The sequence below is a fragment of the Nicotiana tabacum genome, chromosome 8 (genome assembly GCF_000715075.1).
Source record: "Nicotiana tabacum cultivar K326 chromosome 8, ASM71507v2, whole genome shotgun sequence".
NCBI lineage: Eukaryota > Viridiplantae > Streptophyta > Magnoliopsida > Solanales > Solanaceae > Nicotiana > Nicotiana tabacum.
In genome coordinates this window covers 122,735,766-122,757,139 of record NC_134087.1, presented here as the reverse complement: position 1 = coordinate 122,757,139, position 21,374 = coordinate 122,735,766, and the positions used below count along the sequence as shown (strand labels likewise).

General features: G+C 41.3%; 1 non-coding gene across 1 annotated transcript; it reads right to left on the bottom strand.

Moving 5' to 3' along the window:
• Positions 1-1,025: 1,025 nt before the first annotated feature.
• Positions 1,026-1,132, bottom strand: LOC142163737 (small nucleolar RNA R71). Its single transcript, XR_012694667.1, has one exon. It is a non-coding gene; the product is annotated as a small nucleolar RNA R71 (small nucleolar RNA).
• Positions 1,133-21,374: the final 20,242 nt, after the last annotated feature.

The window sequence follows — 21,374 nt, the reverse complement described above, 5'->3', positions numbered from 1 at the left end:
AGCCCTTCCGGTGTCTGCACACCCTCAGTGAGCGCAGTTGACTATATATTTATAGATCGGGTTGTACGTCACAGTGGTTATTCTGAGGTATCTATTGAGCGGAAGTGCTGAGTGTGAGTGCTGATTGATGACAATTGAGTCACGAGTGACTGATAGACTTGCCCGAGGGGCTATATATATGAGTGATACTTTGCTCGAGGGGCTTGTTTTATGAAATTACTATTTCACTCTTCTTTTATACTGAGCCTCTATTGAAAATATTGAACTAATTTTTTTAAACAACTTTCATTTAAACTGGAGTTTTTACGAGATGTTCGGAATTGAGTTACTGATTTGACTTTGTTATTTCCACTGAGATTTTATGTTATGAGATATATATGTTTTTAAATGATCGTCACTACAGTCAGCATTTATTTATAATTATTACTTACTAAGTTGGCGTACTCGCGTTACTCCCTGCACCTTGTGTGCATATCCAGGTGCTAGGGCATCCGAGTGAGAGTTGTTCCTTGCCTTCAGAGCATTTCGAAGTTAGCAAGGTAGCTGCATGGCGTCCGCAGCCTTGCCTTTATCCTTTCTATCTATTAGTATTTGTTTTTATCAGACTCATTTTGTATTTACTAGACAATATTAGATTGTATTTTAGTTGCTCGTGACTAGTGACATCGGGATCGGGCAGTGGTTGATGTTTTGCATATTGGTTTCCCCTTGTTTTGAAGTGTTTAAATGAAAGATTTGTGAAATATTTGATTAGTAAATGAATTAAGAAAAAGACATGTTTATGTTATAAATGTCGAATCAGCTAGCCTAGTACTTCGATAGGCGCCATCATAACCGGGGTGGTTTAGGGTCGTGACACAAAGGCAACCTAATGTGACACTGGAAGCAATAAAGCTGTTGTTGTTTCCATTCTCAGTGACAGGAGCAACTCAGACTTGGCTTCACTCCCTATAAACTCCATCACTACTTGGGAGGAATTAGTCAAGCAATTTGTGAACAAATTCTACCCACCCAATAAGACTACTCAACAAATTGATGAGATATTGAGCTTCAGACAGAAACCAATAGAAACATTACAAGAAACATAGGAGAGATTCAAGGGTATGTTGGTTAAGTGTCCACATCATGGCACTCCAGAGCAGATGTTGGGGCAGAGGTTTTACATAGGATTGGAAGATAGCTTAAAGGCCAATGTTGATGCTTCAGCAGGTGGAGCATTTTTTAGCAAAACGTTCAGAGAAAGCAAGACCCCACTTGACAAGATAGCCCAAAATTCAGAATGGATGACAAGAGGCTCTCCAATCACTCTTGTAGTTCACTCAGTGGCTTTAGACCCAATTAACTCCATAGTTGAAAATATGGCCACTCTAGTGACACAAATGAGTATCCTTACCAAAAAGATAGATGAATCAGGCCAGAAGCAGCAGGTACACATAGTTGATGCAACTAATGGGGTTTATGTACACAATGCATTAACCAACCATATGTTTGCTCGTGGAGTGAAGAAGGTGACGACCAACAATATTAAGAAAATATGAACTATGTGACCAACTATGAGGGATAGAGGCAAGGTGGTCAGAATTGGGGTCAGCAGAATCAACAATATAGAGCAGCTCAACAATAGTACAACAATAACAACAATCTTGGAGCCATGTGACCACAGGGTCAAGTGGTGCCTTACCAAAGGCAACAAGGTTATAACCAGCAAAATCAGCAGATAGATTATTAACAACCTCAACAACCACAGATTATGAGAGAGTAGACTCACATGAATTAGCGATAACAGGTACTGAGGTTCAATTAGGACAAATTTCGATGGCTTTAAATAATTGTCCCCAAGGGACATTACCTGCAGACACACAAATCAATCCAAAAGATCAGGGCACGAAATAGCTTATGGCAGTGAGCCTACGAAATGGTAGGGACCTAGATCTAGAGCAAGAAATTGCTCGTGAAAGCCATCCTACTGAAACACTGGTGCCAGTACCCATTGAGATAGATAATTCAACATGGTTAACTGAGGTGATGGTACAAAATGCACAAGAGAACACCAGCAAAGAAAAAGAGGTTGCAAGGGAGACTGAGGTAGCACATGAAACGAGTGTTGAAGCAGTGCCTGAGCAAGAAAAAAAATCAAATCACAGGGAAGAAGTGACCTCCAGCACCATTCCCACAGAGATTGGCCAAGTATTAGAAAGATGAGCAGTACAAGCAATTCTTGGAGATGTTGAAGCAAATTCATTGTAACGACCTAGTCGGTCGTTTCGTGAATTATAGCCCCGTTTCCCCCATTTCTAATTCTGTATCTGTTCCTCAGCTGTATTTCATCGTATCATGTTAGTTGGTTTGGGTCTGAAGTGGTATCGGTGTGGAATGAGACACTTACTCTCCTATTTAGAAGTGTAAGTTGAAAAAGTCAACCGGATGTTAACTTAAGTGTAAACAATCTCGGATATGATTTTTGATGATTCGTTTAGCTCTGTTAGGTAATTTTGGACCTGGGAGCGTGTCTGGAATGTGATTTGGAGGTCCGTGGTAGATTTAAGCTTGAATTGGCGAAATTAGAAATTTGGTGTTTCTCGGCCGGCAGTGGAAGTTTTGATATCGAGGTCGGAATGGAATTTTGGAAGTATGAATAGGTTTGTAGTGTCATTTTTGATGTGCGTGCAAAATTTCATGTCATTCGAACGGGGTTCGGTAGGTTTTGGCATCGTTTTGCGAAATTCGAAAGTTTAGGAGTTCTTAGGCTTAAATCCGAGGGTGATTCGGTGTTTTGATGTTGTTTTGAGTATTCCAAAGGTTAGACTAAGTTTGAATGTTGATATGTGACTTGTTGGTATTTTTGGTTGAGGTCCCGAGGGACTCGGGATGAATTCGGATGGTTAACGAAGGATTTGGAAATGGATTGTGCAGCTGAAGTTGTTGCTTCTGATGTTTCTGCACCTGCGCGTCTGGGACTGCAGGTGCGATGTCGCAGATGCAGCGGGGAAGCCACAGATGTAGAATTTGAGGGCCAAGAGAAGAACCGCAGATGCAGTGAGTTTGAAGCATCTGCGGGCCCGCATGCGCGATTGTTTGGATAGCAGAAGCGGTTGCGCAGGTGCGAGAAAAGGGTCGCAGGTGCAGAAATGCCTGGGCAGAAGGTATAAATTGGTCCCTTCGCAAAATTTGAGTTATTTCCACCATTTTTATTCGGACTTGGAGCTTTTTGGAGGGTTTTGAAGAGTGAATCAATGGGGTTTACATTGAGGTAAGTTACTTAAGCTTTATACTCTTGATTATGGTAATTTTCAGTTGTTTAAGCATGAAATTAGTAGAAACTAGGGATAAAATTGAGGGGATTGGAGCTTGAAATTGGAGAGTTTGATTTGGGGATTTGAGGGACCATTTGATGTCGGATTTCGATGATTTTGGTATGTATAAACCCTTGAGTGAAAGGAGTTTCTAGTTTTGTAATTTTTGTCGGATTTCGAGATATGGGCCTGGGGGCTAGGTTTGGGTGAATTTTGGGTTTTTTGTCTAAATTGATAATTTTTCATAGGGAGTTGGTCCCTTAGCCTATATTGATTACATTGTATTGCTTTTGGTTAGATTCAGGACATTTGTAGGCCAATTCCAGAGGCAAGGGCATCGTAGAGTAGGGATTTGACAGGTTTGAGGTAAGTAATGATTGTAAATCTTGTCTTGAGGGTATGAAACCCCGGATTGCACATCGTTTTACTACTTTGAGGTGACGCACATTCCAAGTGACGGGCATGTGGGCGTGCACCGTTGGGGAATGTGACTTGGTCTGTCCCATAGCAACTATTAAGTTGCGTATTTGATTGAAAACTATATGATACTTATGCGTTTTAAAAAGAATTGCTATAAATTGAGCTGAAATGTCATATTTGGGCCGCGTGCCAAAGATGTTTGGACCCTTAGGGGCCTTGTCTTATTAACCTCTTACTATTTTGATTTAAGATCCATACTCAGTCATGTTGTGTTTACTGATTTCATAACTCAGTCTTTATTACCCCATTTTGATGCATAAAAAATGATATTTTGGGCTGAGCACCCTATTTTTACTGATAGCCCGAGTGGCTAGAGAGATTGTGACTGAGTGAGGCCGATGGCCTATTTTGTGAGGATATTATGGGATTGGGTTGTGCGCTGCAGCATGTTGTCACTGATTTATGAGTATGACAGACTGGGGGACTGACTGATTTATGCCACGAGGTGGCTTGTTATAACGCTTGGGCTGTAGGAGCCCCTATGGAGTCTGCACACCCCTAGTGAGTGTGGGTACCCTGAGTGAGTGATATAATGTTTTTCCCGAGGGGCTGTTATTGATTCATGTTGTGCTCGATGGGCTGTTTATGAGTGATTGTGAGATTTGCCCGAGGGGCTGATTCTGAGTGATGTTATGTCCGAGGGGCGGTTTATGATTCATGTTACCCGATGGGTTGTATACAAGTGATGTTTGCCCGAGGGGATGTTTATGATTTTCATCACTGTTATTCTAAATTGCATTGAGCCTCTGTCGAAGCTGTTGAAAAACATCTTCAAATGATTTTTACCGAAAACTGGATTTTAAACGAGATGATTTGACTCATATACTAATTTGAAAGCATGTTGTACTTACTAATATTTCACGATGTGGATTTTATGTGCTTCCTACTGCTCAGTCTTTATTTACCTTTATTACTTACTGAGTTGGCGTACTCTCATTACTCCCTACACCTTTTGTGCAGATCCAGGGGTTGCTGGATGTGCTAGCGAGCATTGATCTTTCATCCGTCGTGGATATTTTGGAGTTGGAAAGGTAGTTGCATGGCAATCGCAACCTTGCTCTTCTCCCTCCTATATTCCTATAGATATTATTAGTTGATTTCCAGATTGTATTAGTCTTAGCATTTTTAGACAGTTTTTAGTAGATGCTCATGACTTGTGACACCCCGATGTCGGGCTTTTCTTTCTGCACTTTGTCATTCAGACTTATATTATGAAGTTTTATTAATTAATAGCTTAAAGATATCTTCATTTTGGATTATCAAGTTGCTTTGGTAAAAGAGTCGGCATGCCTAGTTCCACGTTAAGGGCCATCACGACAGGGTAGATTTGGGTCATGACAAGTTGGTATCGGAGCTGTTTGGACCCTTAGGGGCTATTGATCCGTAAGCCTGCCCCTAAGCTTTAATAATGTACCTTACGGACATTAGGCCGTTCATGGGGACTGAGTCCTTTTATTCAGACGCTCAGTTTGATGACCTTTCTTCCGGTAAATGAAAATGTCAGTTTTTCTATAGTCGTCTCTTGCTTTATCGAAGGATTGATATAGAGAAGAAATTCCTATATTTCTTATATAAGCCCACCTACCGCCTTCCTTCCGGAGCAATAGAATTTCTTTCTAACTTCATTCAAAAAACTGGTTTTGGATCAGAAATCAGACTTTTCTTTTATTGCTTCTTGCACCGGCATGAGCCACCTCTTTTTTTTTCTGGAGAGTGGCACCCTAGTATCAGGATTTGGTTCTATTTATTTTCTACCTTTTGTGAAGTACAACATTTGACATGAACTATTGGAGGAGCATAATCAGACTCTGCCCTAAACTCTTCGGGCAAAATCATCGGGATAACTATGTTAGCTATTCATTTCAGCGGTACCTAGTGCATGCCTTTCGCCTTGCCTCCCTTCCTAACCTTGCTCAATCCAATAGCCCGATCCTAGACCACTTACCTTTCTCCAAGATTGAAGTTAAAACTAGGAGTCCTAAAATCTTAAAGAAAAGGAGCTTGGCATCCATGTGTTCGAGAGGTAGAAAATGATTGTTATGGCGGGGTTTACCAGGTAGGTATAATTCAATGGGACCATATCCTGTCCTTTGGTCCTGAACCAAGGTTCCATACTGAAAATAAAAGAGAGCCTTTATGGAAAACTGTTGGAACGAGATCTCTCAAACAAAAAGACCTGAACTAACAACTCATTCAATGCTCATTGAAATTCTAATAAATGCGCTTATTTAGCATCTTTGAGTTGAGCTTAGCCCTCTTCATATCCTAAACCCCTAGAATCATAAGGAATGATTGATGGCTGATCAACAATTCTATTTAGTAATTAGTTAGTCTATCAAGCATAAAACTATGACTGGGGAAGTCTCGGGGAGGGCACCCCCTTTTAAGGTAATTATATGCCATCGCCCCCCGCGTTAGAACTCTCTTTAACTGGAATATTTATGGCTAAACCTTTTTTAACCAATTAAATCGTAAGTTGCATCCTCAACTTTTGGACGAGTTCGAGAGTTTGGTTCGACTGAGACAGATGTCTCATCGGGTTCATAACGGGATGGGTATGCAGATTTGGATGCCTCGTACCGTATGATAAAGAAGAGAGTTTTTACAAAGTCCTAGAGCTAGAGCTTGTTGAGAAAGTAGCTTTGAAGATGGGCTTCCTATGGGAAATAGGGAATTTTAAAGCGATAACAAAAGCCTTAGGGAATAGGATCTCTTTCTGCGTCTACTAATGCTTTTGAAAAAAGCCTTTGGTTTGGCTTATTTAGTTGATTTGTACGTAATCCGAGAGCTTCATTCATGGCATTTATTTGGCAAAGGAAAGTCAAGAGAAAAGGTGGTAGCTATTCTAGCAAGTCTTTTGTGAAGGAGTAACACTAGGCTAGTAACTTATTACACTAGTCTCGATTCCTCAAGGTTGTACAAGCTATAATAGTAGTTGAAAAACCTCCCATACCGAGTTGGCTTAAGCCATGCCTTTACTAAAGAATTCTTGCCATCTTAGATAAATCTAGTGTGGAGCCCATGCTAGCCAACAATGAGAAATGCCTTCCTCTTTTTTGTTGATTTAGGTGACATTGTCTTATCCGATAAATGGCAATGAGAAGGCGGAAAAATGTTGTAAAGGGCTAAGCTAAGGGAGATTGGCATTTCGAAGTCAAGTGGGCTTTTCTCACACCACATGGGGTGGTTTCCTACACATATGCAACAAGATCTTATTTGGATCTCCCTAATCTAGAGGGTTCTCATGCCAGGGTTACTTTGTTTCAGGAAGTCCAATTACAAACTAAAAAAAAGGTCAGTCCCATCCCACGGGTTAGTAAAGGTGGAATTCCAAAGCTTAATAAGGTGGAAGGCGAATCCAAGGCAAGAGCAAGGGTTGAAAGACAAGAGAAGAATTCAATCTCCCCTATTTGTTCCATTCTCAATGGTTAGTCGGTTGGCCAGGATGCGTTGGTTTATCGGATTGATCGTAGTGGTCAAGTGCGCTGGTTGACATGGCATTCTCATTTAAATAGTACCATCGACTAGAGACTGTATTGCTACTAGAGAGAGGAATGACTATAGGCACGGAACTTACTTTATACCCTTTCTTTGCCCCTTGGTTTGTTGGCTGACTTGCCAGCACTTAGATTCTCGAACTCTAAGAGTGGATTTTAGGAATTTGTTCACATCCAATTCGATGTCATCTGTCCGCTTTCCACCCTTTGCAAGCATGCTACAAACTCGATGGACAAACTCAAGGAACTGTTTGCCTCTAGGTTGACTTGGATCACATCATCCCGAACTTTTGATGGTATGACGTCCAGCTTTGTTGGTGCTGTGGATATCAGTCTTCTAATGTCAGCACTCTAGTAGGCCAATCGATCTCTGCTTAATTGGCTGTAATTGCATGATCGATCTGACGAAGATTCCCATAAAGATCTATAAAACTACATTGGAACCAAATAGGAATCCTAGGTATAGGCAAAGGTGGGAGGGATGAGAGAGCAAGCTGGAGTGGGGGCAAGGGCTATAACATCAGAGCAACGCAAGCCCCAGAAATTGGAAGGGTATGAATTTCTCTCCCTCAGTATAGGCTATCCTGGCTCGTTAGTTCCCAAGAATCCAAAGGATACAAGATTCTCAAGGCCGAGTTAGAAAGCTTTGTTTGTAGAGTCTCATTCAGTTCAGGTCTTGAATCATTTGATTTGGAAAAAAATTGGACGAAGAAAAACTATAGGGCTAAAAGAAGCTTTCCTGTCAAGCCTTTGATTCAACTTTTGGCAATGCTATTTCGAAAGAAAGGAAAATTGTTGGGTTGGGAGCACAAATGGTTAAAGGAGGGGTGCTCTAACGAGTTATTCTAGATGTCGGAAGTTTAAAGATTGGATTGAGGAATGCAAACTCATTTAACAAAGAGCCCATGCAGGACTTGTTCGGAACTATTGGAATGATTCAGTTACCATTCGGTTCTACCGAGAGATCTTAACAATGAATACTAATATGGAACGGATGCGGAAACAGAGCCCCTAAATTCTCTTCTCAAGGAAGAAGCAAGAAGGAAAGGTTGGTTGCACATTTTCTGGGAGTAATGCCTTCTTTCTCTCTCCCCAATGACTCAGTCTCTTGGGTATCTATAAACATATAAAGATCTTGCCTATGTCACTGCATAGAAAGATCTTCTTCAATCTCCGAGTTCGAAGTGTAGAACAAGGGAAGGTCAAGGCTTTCCTTTCATTACTCTTTCCATGGCAAAGTCAACATCTTAGCTTGAAGAGCAAGGATTTCTTCCTCTGTGTCTGTTGCTATTGATGTGTCAACTCCTATTGACTCTTTTAGAGTAATATCAATAGGCGATAAGCTCATATCCGGCTCCATAAAAGGAAAGATGAGAGTCATCTTATCTTGACTACTCCCTAGAAGACAGAACTTTTACCGATGCTTTGAATAACAATCTTTCGTACCCCATTCAATAGACTTGCTGGGAAAGCTTAATAGAGTGACCAAGCTAAGACCTTAGATGAAGAGAGTGTCCAACCAATCACGACAAGCAACCCTGCACTAAGCAAGTCGTAGTCCCTAACTTTTTTTCACCTTCAATAGAGTTGGATTGGAAGAGTTATCCTGCGGGGTAAGCCTTTTCACATGTGTGCATTATTTAAGATTAGTCTATTTTTTTTGGAGTAAGAAATCCAATACGGAAAATCTACCATAACATAAGAAGAGGAGGTAGAGCAATAGCTTGGGTTGACCCTCTTAATGAAGATCGATCTGGTAGAGGAGAAGTAGATCCATTCAAGTCCAAAGCAAGGTGGAAAGTCTCAATTCAATGTTGTGGTTGATGACCGTAGCAATAGTCAAAGGCACTAGAGGGAAGCCGCTTAAGAGGTGGCTTATGCTGTTGAAAGCCTAGCTCATCCTAGCATGGCATATCTGTATCCCTTGATAATGATCATTCCTATTTGATATCATGAATAGGTATGCATGTCAACCATTTCTATATGTGAGATGGAGGGCTGTTTTGGTTTGGAGCTATTCCCATTAGGCTGCTTTCTCCTCGCCTTGTCAATATATCGCATCTTACAGGCACCTTTCATCAAGTAAAGGCTCGTGATAAGACTCTTGTGGAACCAGGCTCTCTTAAGTTCGTGCGAAAGAGTTCTTCTTTACCGAGAAGATTGGCATGACTATTTCTATAAGTAATAGAATGTATGAAGTCAACCCGAGAAAAAGAAAAAAATTAACTTTTTGAAGTCAATAAAAGATCATATAATAAAGTGGCGGGTTAGATAGCAAGAGCAACTAGATCAGTAATGGAAAGGGTGGCTAAAATGGATAGATCTCTTTTACTCGGGGTCTAACTGGATACCTTGAAAGGCTCTCATCATTTTATCTAGAACAACAGAATCAAGAGGAGCAGAGCGAACAAAATTTGCTTTGGAGTGAATTCCCTCCCTTGAAGTTGGCGCTAATTGAACCCTAGATTATGAGCTTACTGATTCAAAACTCTCATGAGATCTCGTTGGCATGCCCTACCAAATGAAAAGGAAGTCGTAGGAGCAAGTTAAGAGTTAGAATTTCCCAACTCCGTTCCTATTTATTAGCCTTCTTTCTACTTCAACATCAACTTCGTTAGCTAACTAATTGATCCTCGCCCATCTTTGGCTGCCTGTTAGGAGGATTATATTGGACCAATGCAATCTCATTACAACGTTCTTTTTTTTTACAGAGATTTCTGGTGAAAATTTCAATCTTGAAGCATGGGCAGGCAAACAGAATGTTTGAGGAAGGAGAACTAGCTAAGCTTCTTCATAAGCAAAGGAATTGCAGCCTAACCATCTGTGAGATCAGAGACTTAGAGAGGCTCCCCAGTCCTCTTTCAACCTTTTCTTACTTATTTTTTTATGATGAGCCTTCTCGCGCCTTCCTGCACAAGCATCTGTTCTCCTGAGATCCAGGTTTCTGCACGATGATATGTTCTGTCCTCACTTCCTTTTTTATATTTTATCCTAAGGACATCATCATTGAATTTCATCTTCACTTGGGGATTACTTCCTTTCTCTAGGTTCATTCTCTCCATTCTTCATTATATGCAGCCCCATAAAGTGGCTACCACTCTCTCTTCTTGGAGATCATTTACCCTTTCACAAAAGTGTAAGACCATGAATCTCTCATGGAAAGGCCCATTCACAGCAACACACTCTGGTAGTTCATTCGCTATCATAACAACTGGAACATTCTTTTTCTTCGTAAAAAGTCTTCCATACTTTGAATCCAGTCGGACTTCCTGCCCATCAAGTACTTTTAATAATGTATTGACATGGGCGGTCCTGTCTCAGTGTAGGAAGCATACCCACTACTCTCCTGTTGTGGCTAGTGAAACTCATCGAAGAGCCATATGTTGTGGTAATTGTGTATCCCCGTGAAGTCATTCTTTATAGATTTCGCATAATAGATCTTTACTACTTTTGAGAGTAAATGAAAAGGCAAGGATTTTTGGGTACTGGGCTCGCCTATTATGAAAAGCTCCTTCATTTTTATGGGTCGCTACCCTAGGAATTGAGCCGCTATCCAATCAATTGCCACATACTTTTCTTTTATTTCCTCGAATTTGTACTCCTCCGACCATCCCTTTTCTTCCATATACTTTCATACCCTTTCTTTCTATTAGGGTTCCTGCTTCCATTAGTTTGAGAACTTGTATGTCCTCATAGGAGCCCTTAATGCTCGGGTATCTTTGTAGAACAATATGCTTCAGTTGTTTGTTCCTGAACACTTCTGGCCACAAATTTAGTCCCGCAAGCTACTATATAATGTCGATTGCACTCATAGGAGCACCCCCTATTTTTTTTCTTTCCCTCATAAGCCTATGCTACTTCCATAATATGGGCTTTTGACGTGTTCCCCCATATATGTGGATTCTTGTCTTTTTAGTGATGTCTACACAGATCTTGCTTGGATGTCGCATTGCATTTGCTCAAACTGAACAAAGACTATTTCTCGTACCTCTGTACCTATTGCACTGATATATTTGCTTTCACTCTCTTTCTTCATATAGGAAAGGTGAAGATTGAATCGGGAACCAAAAATTAAGCAGGAATAGACTTGTCCTTTGGTCGAAAAATCTTGTACGGTTCCTCAGTCTGGGGGCACTACAAGAACCCCTATGATACTTGCAGATTGCTTGCCTATGTCACTTGTACAGTCCTCTAACATGGTAAGTATGCCATATCCATCTTGGCTTCAAAGTCTGATTCTGAATAGAGAGACACCGACCCTACTCAGTCTAAAGAGAAAAGTATTGCCTGGCTTAGATGAGCCTTTCGATTATGATTTATTAGAACAACTAGCTAATGTACCATCTAGAAATACCTTGTTGAGGTTGTCACTTGACATACGACAAGTGTGAAGGCTCTATCAGAAGCTGATAAGTATGCACCTTATGTATACTAGATAGAGGTGAATGATGTACCTCAAGAAGAGAACCGAGGCATACAAGAGAAAGATGAAGGTGGGGGAGCCATACCTCACATTTTCTCAAGAAGACTTATTTGTTTCTAGGGGACCTTTACCATAATCGTCCACTGTACCTTTCAGGATATATTGGTGAAGTAAAACTCCGACAAGTGCAAGTAGATCTGGGGTCAGTAATAAATCTTATACCCCAAAAATGGTAAGGAAGCTCAAGATTCCCACCAGGAATCTGAACAATATTAAGACCCAGGGTACAACGCTGAGTCTCAGAAAGCTATAGGCAAGATTCACCTCAAGTGCCAGATTGCAAATCTTAAGACAGAAGTAATTTGCTCTGTGATCGAGAACGAGACTTCCAACAGCCTTTTGCAGGGAAGGCCTTGGATCATGCAAATGGAATTTTTACCTTAAAGCTACTGAAGATTGTTAAACATAATTAACTATTCCACTTGATGAACTTAGAGTGATGAAAAAGCATTTTCGGGAAAAGGGTAATGGAGACCAAGAAAGAGGGAAGCGTCAGTCAGCCTTAAGGCATGGAATCGACATTCTCGTTAGCTTTTTTTAGTTTAGGTAAGGTATAAGATAAGGCCTACAAGTTCGTTCCTTGAAGTATTGGCCTCTTCGTTTAAGCTCTTGGATGATATAATCCCTCTAATCAAAAGCAAGGAAGGATAGATAGTCCAACAGGTGTATAAGCATGAAGTCAAGATGAAGTAAGCATGGCTTTGTTTGCGCGCCTCTGGAATTCTAAAATCCTCTTCTAGGCATGTTCCCGATACTATACTAGTCAAAGAAGTTACATGCCTTTTGTTTTTCTATGGGATGGTGCAGAATGAGTCTATAGTTATGGTCTTGGGAATCTCTTCGTCCCTGCAATCATGGCTTCCAGAAGTATCGTGAGGCTTGTCAAGGTACAACTTTTCTAACGGATTTCCAACTGGAAAATCCAATTCAAGCTCGGCCTTTAGCTTGACCCCGTCTGCTATCAACTATTCACCTATTTTTCAGTATGAAGCAAAATCGAGCCTAACTCTGCTCATCCAAACTACAATTTTAAGTGAAAGTTGGGTCTTCCGGTACATTTTCCCGAAGGTGTAAAAGACTTTTTCAAGTTTGAGTAGTGAAAACGTCATCAACTCATAATCGGGGAATATAAGTCCGCCTTCCTAGACTATTCAATCCCTACTCTATGTCCTACTGCTGACCTTAGCGAGACAATGGGAGTGCGTCTCATTTGAACAGAAAGGCTTTACCTCTCTTGTTGGATGGGACTAAAAAACCCAATTGGATAATAATTTATTTAATGCTGACATGACATGGGAAATAGGCTTGCAGAGTATGTCTTTGATGACCAAATAAAGGAGAAAAATCAAACTTTAAGGGCCACCAAAAAGAAAAAAAACGGAAATCATGCTCGGCGGCTAAAGTGAAATAAATTGGAAAGGTGCTCAAGATTGATGATACTAGCTCTAATGTTGAGGGCGATCGTTCTATTTTATTGTGTGCAGAAGTTGATCTTACTATGCTTCTTTTATTTTATCTAAGTTTAAATCACACTATGTGGAAAATTGAGTATGAGAGCCTTCATATGATCTCTTTTAATTGTGGCAAAGGCAAATATGGCCTTAGGGATGATAACTGTCCATTAAAGCAAGTTGAAGGCCAAACTGATACAGCAAAAGATCCAGTTGATGTTCACAGGAATAGTAGTGATCGGCCAGGGCTGAAGCAGACCTTTCCTATTTTTTCATTATAATAAATAAATGAAAAGAGGAAATGACTTTTTTATAGAGAGGGGCTGAAAGTATCTTAGAGGGAATATAAGCTTTGCAATGGTAGTAGATCAGTGAAGTTTATGATAATAAAGAAAAGTCTAACCACCCCTTACGGATCATTTCACTTGCTTGACTGGTTCACTTTCCATGTTAATCACTTCCGTTCTATCGAGATGAACTAGCGATATGAGAGTTAGCTCATCTTCAACGACTGGTGATTTGGCAAGCGATTGATTCAGCTCATCTAAGTATTCTCTGCTCTCCGACTTGCAAGCACTCTTTATTCTTTCCCATCCTTTCTTGTTATCCTGTCCCTGAGAATGAGTTGGCGTTGAAAGCTAGGCTCAGATAGAACGTATAAGTAGGCTTGTTAGAATAGAATCCCTTAGTGAGAGAGTTTGGAAGAGCCGAGGATTCCTCTGTTTTCGGGGATTTATCTTTATATGACGTAGTTGCAATCCCATCTGGGTAATCAAAGGTAGGGATTCTATTCAAATGCCCTATATTCTACACTAGGAAAATAGGCTAGAGAATCTTATCCTTCGGAGTCAAGGCTGTTTGAACCCCAGCTAGTATTGAGATTGAGAGCCGTAAAGAGTCCGGAGATCAGTCATTTGACTTAGGAATCCCGTCCAACTTCAGATAAGGTAAGATAAGGTAGGAAAGCTAAAAACCAGTCTTAATTCCTGCAGATTAAGATTCAGTTCCAAGTCCCAAGGGATTCAATTCAATCACTCATAGATTCTATGCCCTCATCCGCTCTGATATTCCAACCATGAAGTCACTTCCTTTTCTTTAGAGTTGAGTTCAAAGTTACAGCCTTTAGTAGATAAGCCAGAGTTAACTCATGATAACTCTAAGCCCTGACTTCTGATGAATGAGAAGTCTAGTTAGGCAGTGGAAATCCTAGGAAGTCAAGAAGTTCAAGTTAGAGGGCATATAAATATGAAATAGCATCTAAAGAAATTGGTAAATCTTTCTCATTGCTTGACTAAAGAATACATTTTATGGGCCTAGCACTCCCGTCATGAGATGTAGAAGCAAAAAAAAAAAAACTAGGCTGATCATCCAACACTAATTGATTCTACTCCAATTCCAGTATCTGGCTGTTCTTTATCTTACCCGGGAGGAAGTCGAGGACAGAGTTGCCGCTTTAGATGAAAGATTGATGTTTCTATTCAAATACACGGCCCTATGCCTTATGGCTTGAGGAGATTAATATCGTTGAGTTGCAAGCATCCTGAGATTTTACTGCTGGGAAGTTTTAAGCAACATCTTATTTTTTGTTCCTGTACTAGCTGAAGGAGGGTAAATTTAAGAATCAATTTTTTCTGACTTAGTTGTTGTCGTATTTCTTTTCTTCCCGGTGCTGTGAAGAGAGATTAGGCTTATGCCTAAGGGTGAAGAAAAAGGGGTTGATAACGTCGTGATAGCTTCCCTTTGGTATAGTACCTTAAAACTTGTACTTTATCTTTCATTGGGAAAACGGAATGGTTTTTCTGCCCCAGACTCTAGCGAGCAAGTTGAAATAGACATACAAACCTCTTGCCTCTCTCGCTACTAGGCTCTTTTGTTCGCGAAAAGTATGGAGCTCTAACAATCTCAATATTCTATACTTCTAGGAATCGAACTACTGCTGTTCGGGTTCGGAAGAAAATAGAGTAATGAGTATAGAGTCAAGAGTGCCCTTATTGGGCAGGTAAGGTGGCAATGAGGAAAGAAAGGACAACACCTGGAACTAGATCAATACAATGCTGGTCAGCCTAAGACCGTAAAGGTCTAGTTCCAGTATTGAAGGAAGCATTTGATAGAAAGAATTTTTGTATAAGGTTCCCACATCCAGTAGATAAGGGATCTTGCCCTATAACCTAGTAAAGAGGGAAAATAAGATCAAAAAATATTACTTTTTAACTTCTAAATCTATTTCCAAATACCCCGAAAGCAGCAAAGAAAGCAACAAGTGAAGACATAAGGCCTCTCATTTCTATTAGGGCAGATGCATTCCCATTGTAATGGCGGCGGAGAGTGCCTCTGGGTCGCAGCAGTTCTTCCATGTCAACTTAGTTGAAAAGCTTCCTAGAGATTGATTGGCTTTTCCAGTACTAGGCTTTTGCTTTCTTGTAGTTCTTCTCTTTACATCAACCTCCAAAACAAACAAAAAGGATGACGAAATTGCTATATCTATATATAGAAAGATGTGGAATAGAGAGTTTGGATTGAGGTCACTATGCTTAACACATTGTAGTTGGACAGCTTATTGAAGAGAGGAGAAAAAAAAGCTTTTTCATAATTTTGAACTCTAATGACAAAGCGTCCGTTCACGTCAAGAATAGAGGCCATTAAGGATGTACTTGCTTTTCCTTTTTTTCGTCGAGATTGAGTTGGTGTTCAATGTACTAAGGTACAAGATCGAGAAAAATGAAAAATGCATTTGTTAACGACCGATAGCGCTATAGGACCGGGTTCTTGGATCAATAAAACTGGAAGAAGAGGATTAATCGAATATATAAGATAAACAATGCAATAATTCTTGGAAGCTGTAATGCCTTTCTTGGGTCCTTTACAAGAAAGTTTGAGCGGGAGACAAGGGGATCCCGCAGGGTCCCGATACCCTACCTTTGCCCTCTCAGGTTCGACCATCGCAGGGTCCCAATTCTCCTGCACTCGAACTAGTTGCTCAAGAAGCAGGGGAACCTTCCGTATGAAAGCGAAAAGAAGCGAGCGATCAAGAAATGAAAGGAAAAGTTCCACTTCTTCTAAGATAGAATAAGAATAAGCAGAATTGCTTAAGGTAGTGGCTTCTTTTTTTCGGTATACCGCTCTACGAGCAGAGCGAATGAAGAAAAATCTTACCTAATATCATGAATATCCTTTTTGCTCTTTTTCGGCTCCGTGTTTGTGGCGATAGTGTTGGTTATAGTTGTTGATTTACAAGTCTTTTTTTGATTTTTCTTCTTTTTTGGAAGCAAAGAATGTTGCGACAATTTCCCCTCTTAAAGAAAATCTCATCCAAGGTGTACATATATACATGCTTTTTCATTTATCTAATTCTACTAAAAGTAGGAGTATCGCTTGGATACTTCTTTATGGATGAACTTCAAAGGGCTGTCGCTCATTTTCTTCATGCATCAGGGCAGGGGGTGTCTGGATCTGAAGGAAACCTGGGGGGTAGTAGTGGAGGCCCCGGTTGGCCATCTTTCGGTGTAGGCCTATTTACAGATAATAGTAGTTATTCAAATGACGAAGAGTTCACCCAACCAAACCCCCAAAATGTGCCCCTAATGCAGTGGAGGTAGTCCTTCTAAAATCGGATATGGACTCTGTGAGAGGTGTCATCTAGTAGAGGTTACTTGTGCACCGCTTGGGGAAGAAGAATTTATCGATTTCCAATCATGAAATAGACCTAATTGTAAATCTAAAGAATAACATTCTAAATAGAATGGACGAACTGGACCCCGATGCCTTTTAGACTAGCCATCGAATGAGACTCATTCGGGACTACATACTACCGCCTGTGGGCAGGGAGTATAGAATAAACGTTTTACAGCAAAAATTAGACTTCTTATTGGGGGAAAGTCCAAGCAGCTCCTTCATCTATAAGCAACTTATGAGAGAGAAAAAGTCGTTCTTTATGGATGTTCCATTTCGAGGCCTTAGATAGAGCTTAATCATAGCTGGTGATGGTACTTAGTGGATGGATATCTACACCACTTTCTTTCTATTATATAGCGGAGGGTCCACGTTAAAATGGGCTCACAGACTACTTCAGGATTGGAGTGAAGAGACACAAAAGCACATGTCAGGAACTGTTAAAAAAAGAACCGAGAACTACATAGGGTCTGAGACTCACTTCCTTGAAAAGAGGGAGAGGGGTTATGTAGGTAGTAGCCATTCAAGAAATGTAGCGGTTGCTCGACCAAAGCCAGTCAAAGAATCGACTATATGCCTGAGATTTCCAGAAGACCGATGAGACTTAACAAAAGTGAAGTACAGAAGAGCAAGAAATTGAATATTAAGAAAAAAAACTTAAGATGTTAATCTCTAAGCCTACTCTACATTATCATATGCTTTCGCGGGCATGTCCAACCGTACCTTGCCACTTAATAGTACAAAGTCTAAAAGCGATCAATAAGACAGATCCGGATTCTAGTGCTTTTGAGATGGTTCATCGCTAACAAAGGCAAGCATGGGAAAGAGAAGACTCCCAACAAGCAACTCCAAGAGCTCAAGCCAAAAGCTTACATTACAGAATTTATCCATATTCCCACTCTTAACATCAATGAAAGCAAGGCCTACGGTTACCGAAGAAAAGCAAAATAATCTACTAACATAACTTCAAGCTTTAAGGAGCAAGTTACCACTATTCAATCCTGAGATAAACAAGAGAAATTCTGAAAGAGGGCCAAAAGAAGCCTGTTAAGTTAGGCAAGAGAAGCTAGAAAGTCCGGTCTTCCCAAGAGGAAGTTAGTGAGTTCATTGACCCTTAAAGTCAGTCTACTAGTCAGCTATCGAGATTGAGATGCCTGCCTCAAAACCAGTCATCTGAGTGGGGCCTTGGGACATGTGCCATATTTAGGTTGCTTGCTTCCTTACACTAATACCACTATCAGGCTTAGAGCCAAGGGGCCACTGCTTGCACGGACATAGGGGCATATGAACATAGGGGTAGAGTAGAGGTTTTTCCAACGCAAGACGGAATTGCTCGCGCACGGAGCTCGCCCCCTCACTTCCCACTTCCAAGAGAGGACCAAATCGAGGACTCGAAGACTTAGACGGAAACCCCTTTATATCGCTTCTACAACAGAAAGACTCAATCAACAGCTGTATAATCAAGCAAAAAACAAAGATAAATATTAGAGGGAGTAAGATGCTCCCCCTTACGGTCTATTTGCTTTGTTCCTTCCTCTCGCTTCGCTCGAGCATCTTCAAACCTCACTCCGGTGAGTGGGTACCTAGGCTTCTCTTGCCAATGTATACAAATAAACAGACCTGGCGAACTATCTTTCCAAAGCCCCTTTCTTGCTACAAGTATAATGATTAGACAAAAAAGAGGCCGTCAGACTAGAAAGAAAGCTACCCTATGAAACTAGATTAAGATTTTGGTAATGGGCCGTCAGACATAGACTGAGCGCAGACGCACCCGGGGAATTTGATTTCTATGCTTCTTCTTCCTTTATGAAGGGCACTTTCTTTCTCTTGAAAGATTTGATGTGCCACATGACTTACCCAATATATTTTCGATTGTTGGCGCCGACTTCCCCTTTCAAAGTAAGATAGTTTCGAACAACATATATGATATTGTAACTTTACTCTTTTCATCCAACTCGAAATATCGTAAGATAAACACTTTTACACCCAAAAAGTCCCATGTATTTCCGAACCAATCACCGACGATTTCCGACAAGTCTTTTCCTGAGGGAGCAGAAAAAGAAAAGAAAATGAATCAAAGCAATGGACTTGCTAATTTCAGAATACATCACATCTCTAGGGTTAACCCTGTCTAGCGCTCTTCTTGTGGTTTTTAGGGCTGGAAAAGTCAGAAATATGAATTCCATTAATATGGGGAATAAGCTCAATCAATTAACTATAGATACGCTAAAAGAAATAATCATATCCAAAGTAGAAATGCTTGTACGGGTTTATAAAGAAACTACTACAAGTTTGGACTTTGAGCTGCCTCCCATAGAACCTATTGCTCAGCATATCCTTTTTACATAGGAAAGTATTCCCTATCTTAATTCCCTATAAACAAGTCTCATTGAGAACGAGACCCAAGGGGAATACTTTATCCAAGTTATACAATTTATTCTAGGATAGTCTTTCTTTTTCTGATGGTTCCTGACGTACTAGAGTTATAACATTTGAATTTCTCTTACACAAAACTTACTCAACAAGACCAAGGAATAGCCCCTAAGGGTCCGTACCACCAGTTGGGGCCACGGCCGAGGCCATGGTAGGGTCAAGGGTGTAGCCTGCACAGCAGCTGGGGCAGTACCTGCAGATCCACCAGCCGCCCCAATTCATGATCAGGTCCCAGTTGTGGACACTCTAGCAGGACCAGCTCAGGCACCGGTTGTGCCTATTGTTATTCCAGGTCTTCAGGAGACCTTAGCTCAGATCTTAACCGTGTGCACCAGTCTTGCTCAGGCAGTTGCTATTTTTACTACATCAGCTACTTCCCAGGCCGAGGGAGGCACTCAAACTCTCGCCGCCCGTACACCCGAGCAGGTTTTTCAGGGACTGTAGACACCGAAGGCACCACCATCCCAGTCAGTTGCACCTACTCAGGATTATGTGGTACCAGTCATACCTGATGACGAGCAACATAGATTGGAGAGATTTGGTAGACTTGAGCCTCAGGCTTTCAATGGTACAGAGGGCGAGGATGCATAGGGTTTCTTGGACAACTGTCAGAGGATTCTTCACATGGCGGGTATTATGGAGACCAGTGGGGTATCGTTCACTACTTTTTAGTTTTGTAGAGCTACCTTTCCTTGGTGGGAGGCTCATTATAGGCATAGACCTGCTGGTGCAATGCCCCCTTACCTGCAGCAGTTCTCCGTTCTCTTTCTGGAGAAGTATGTGCCGTAGTCTCACAGAGAGGAGCTGCACAGACAGTTCGAGCAGTTGCGTTAGGATGATATAACCATGACGCATTATGAGATGGGGTTCTCTGAGTTAGACCATTATGCTATCTGGTTGGTTCCCATAGATAGGGAGAGGATCAGGAGGTTCGTGAATGACCTTTTGTATCAATTATGGATTCTTATAACCAGAGAGAGGGTATCTGGTGCTTCTTTTGAGGAGGTTGTTGACATTGCTCGGTACATAGATGCAATTTGCCATCAGGAGCGAGTAGAGAGGGAGGCCAATAGGCCTCGTGGATCTGGTAGTTTTGGGGGTGCTCCTCATGGGGGTCAGTTTCAGCATGGCAGAGTCTGTCCATGTAGACATGCTCAGTCAGCTCGCCCCGTTCACCATGGTGCATCATCGAGCCATGGTTCTCACAGTTCTTATCAGGGCCATTAATCACTTAGTGCCCTCCTAGACCAGGGTTCGTCTCGTGCTCCATCAGTTCAGGGCTCTTCCATGCCAGGTTCTTCTACCAGTCATCCCGGTGCTAGGGGTTCCCTTCAGTCCCCGTCACCAGCACCAGGGGGTTGTTATGAGTGTGGAGAGTTAGGGTATATGTGGAGGCAGTGTCCTTGTCATCATGGGGTCCGCCTCAGCAGAGGAGTCATCCATCAACTTCAACACCCACCCAATCAGCTAAGGGTGGAAGACAATCAACTAGGGGTCGCCCTAGAGGGGGAGGTCGATCAGGTGGTGGTCAGGCCCGTTTCTAGGTGCTCCCACCCAGACCAAATGCTATCGCTTCAGATGTTGTGATCACAGGTGTTGTCTCAGTTTGTCACAGGGATGCCTCTGTATTATTTGATTCTGGTTCCACTTTTTCATATGTGTCATCATATTCTGCTCATTATTTGGATATGCTCCACGAGTCTCTTGTTTCATCTATTCGTGTATATACTTCGGTGGGCGATACTATTGTTGTGGACCGCATATATCGGCCATGCATGGTGACTATTGGGGGTTTGGAGACCCGACTAGACCTTTTATTAAGGTATGGTTGATTTTGATGTGATATTGGGCATGGATTGGTTGTCTCTGTGTCATGCTATTTTTGATTGACATGCTAAGATAGTGACATTGGCTATGCCAGGGGTGCCACAGATTGAGTGATGAGGTTCGATGGATTATGTTCCTAATAGGGTGATTTCATTCTTGAAATCCCAGTGGATGGTTGGGAAAATTTTTCTTTTTTATTTGGCCTTGGTGAGGGATGTCAGTGCAGAGACTCCTTCCATTG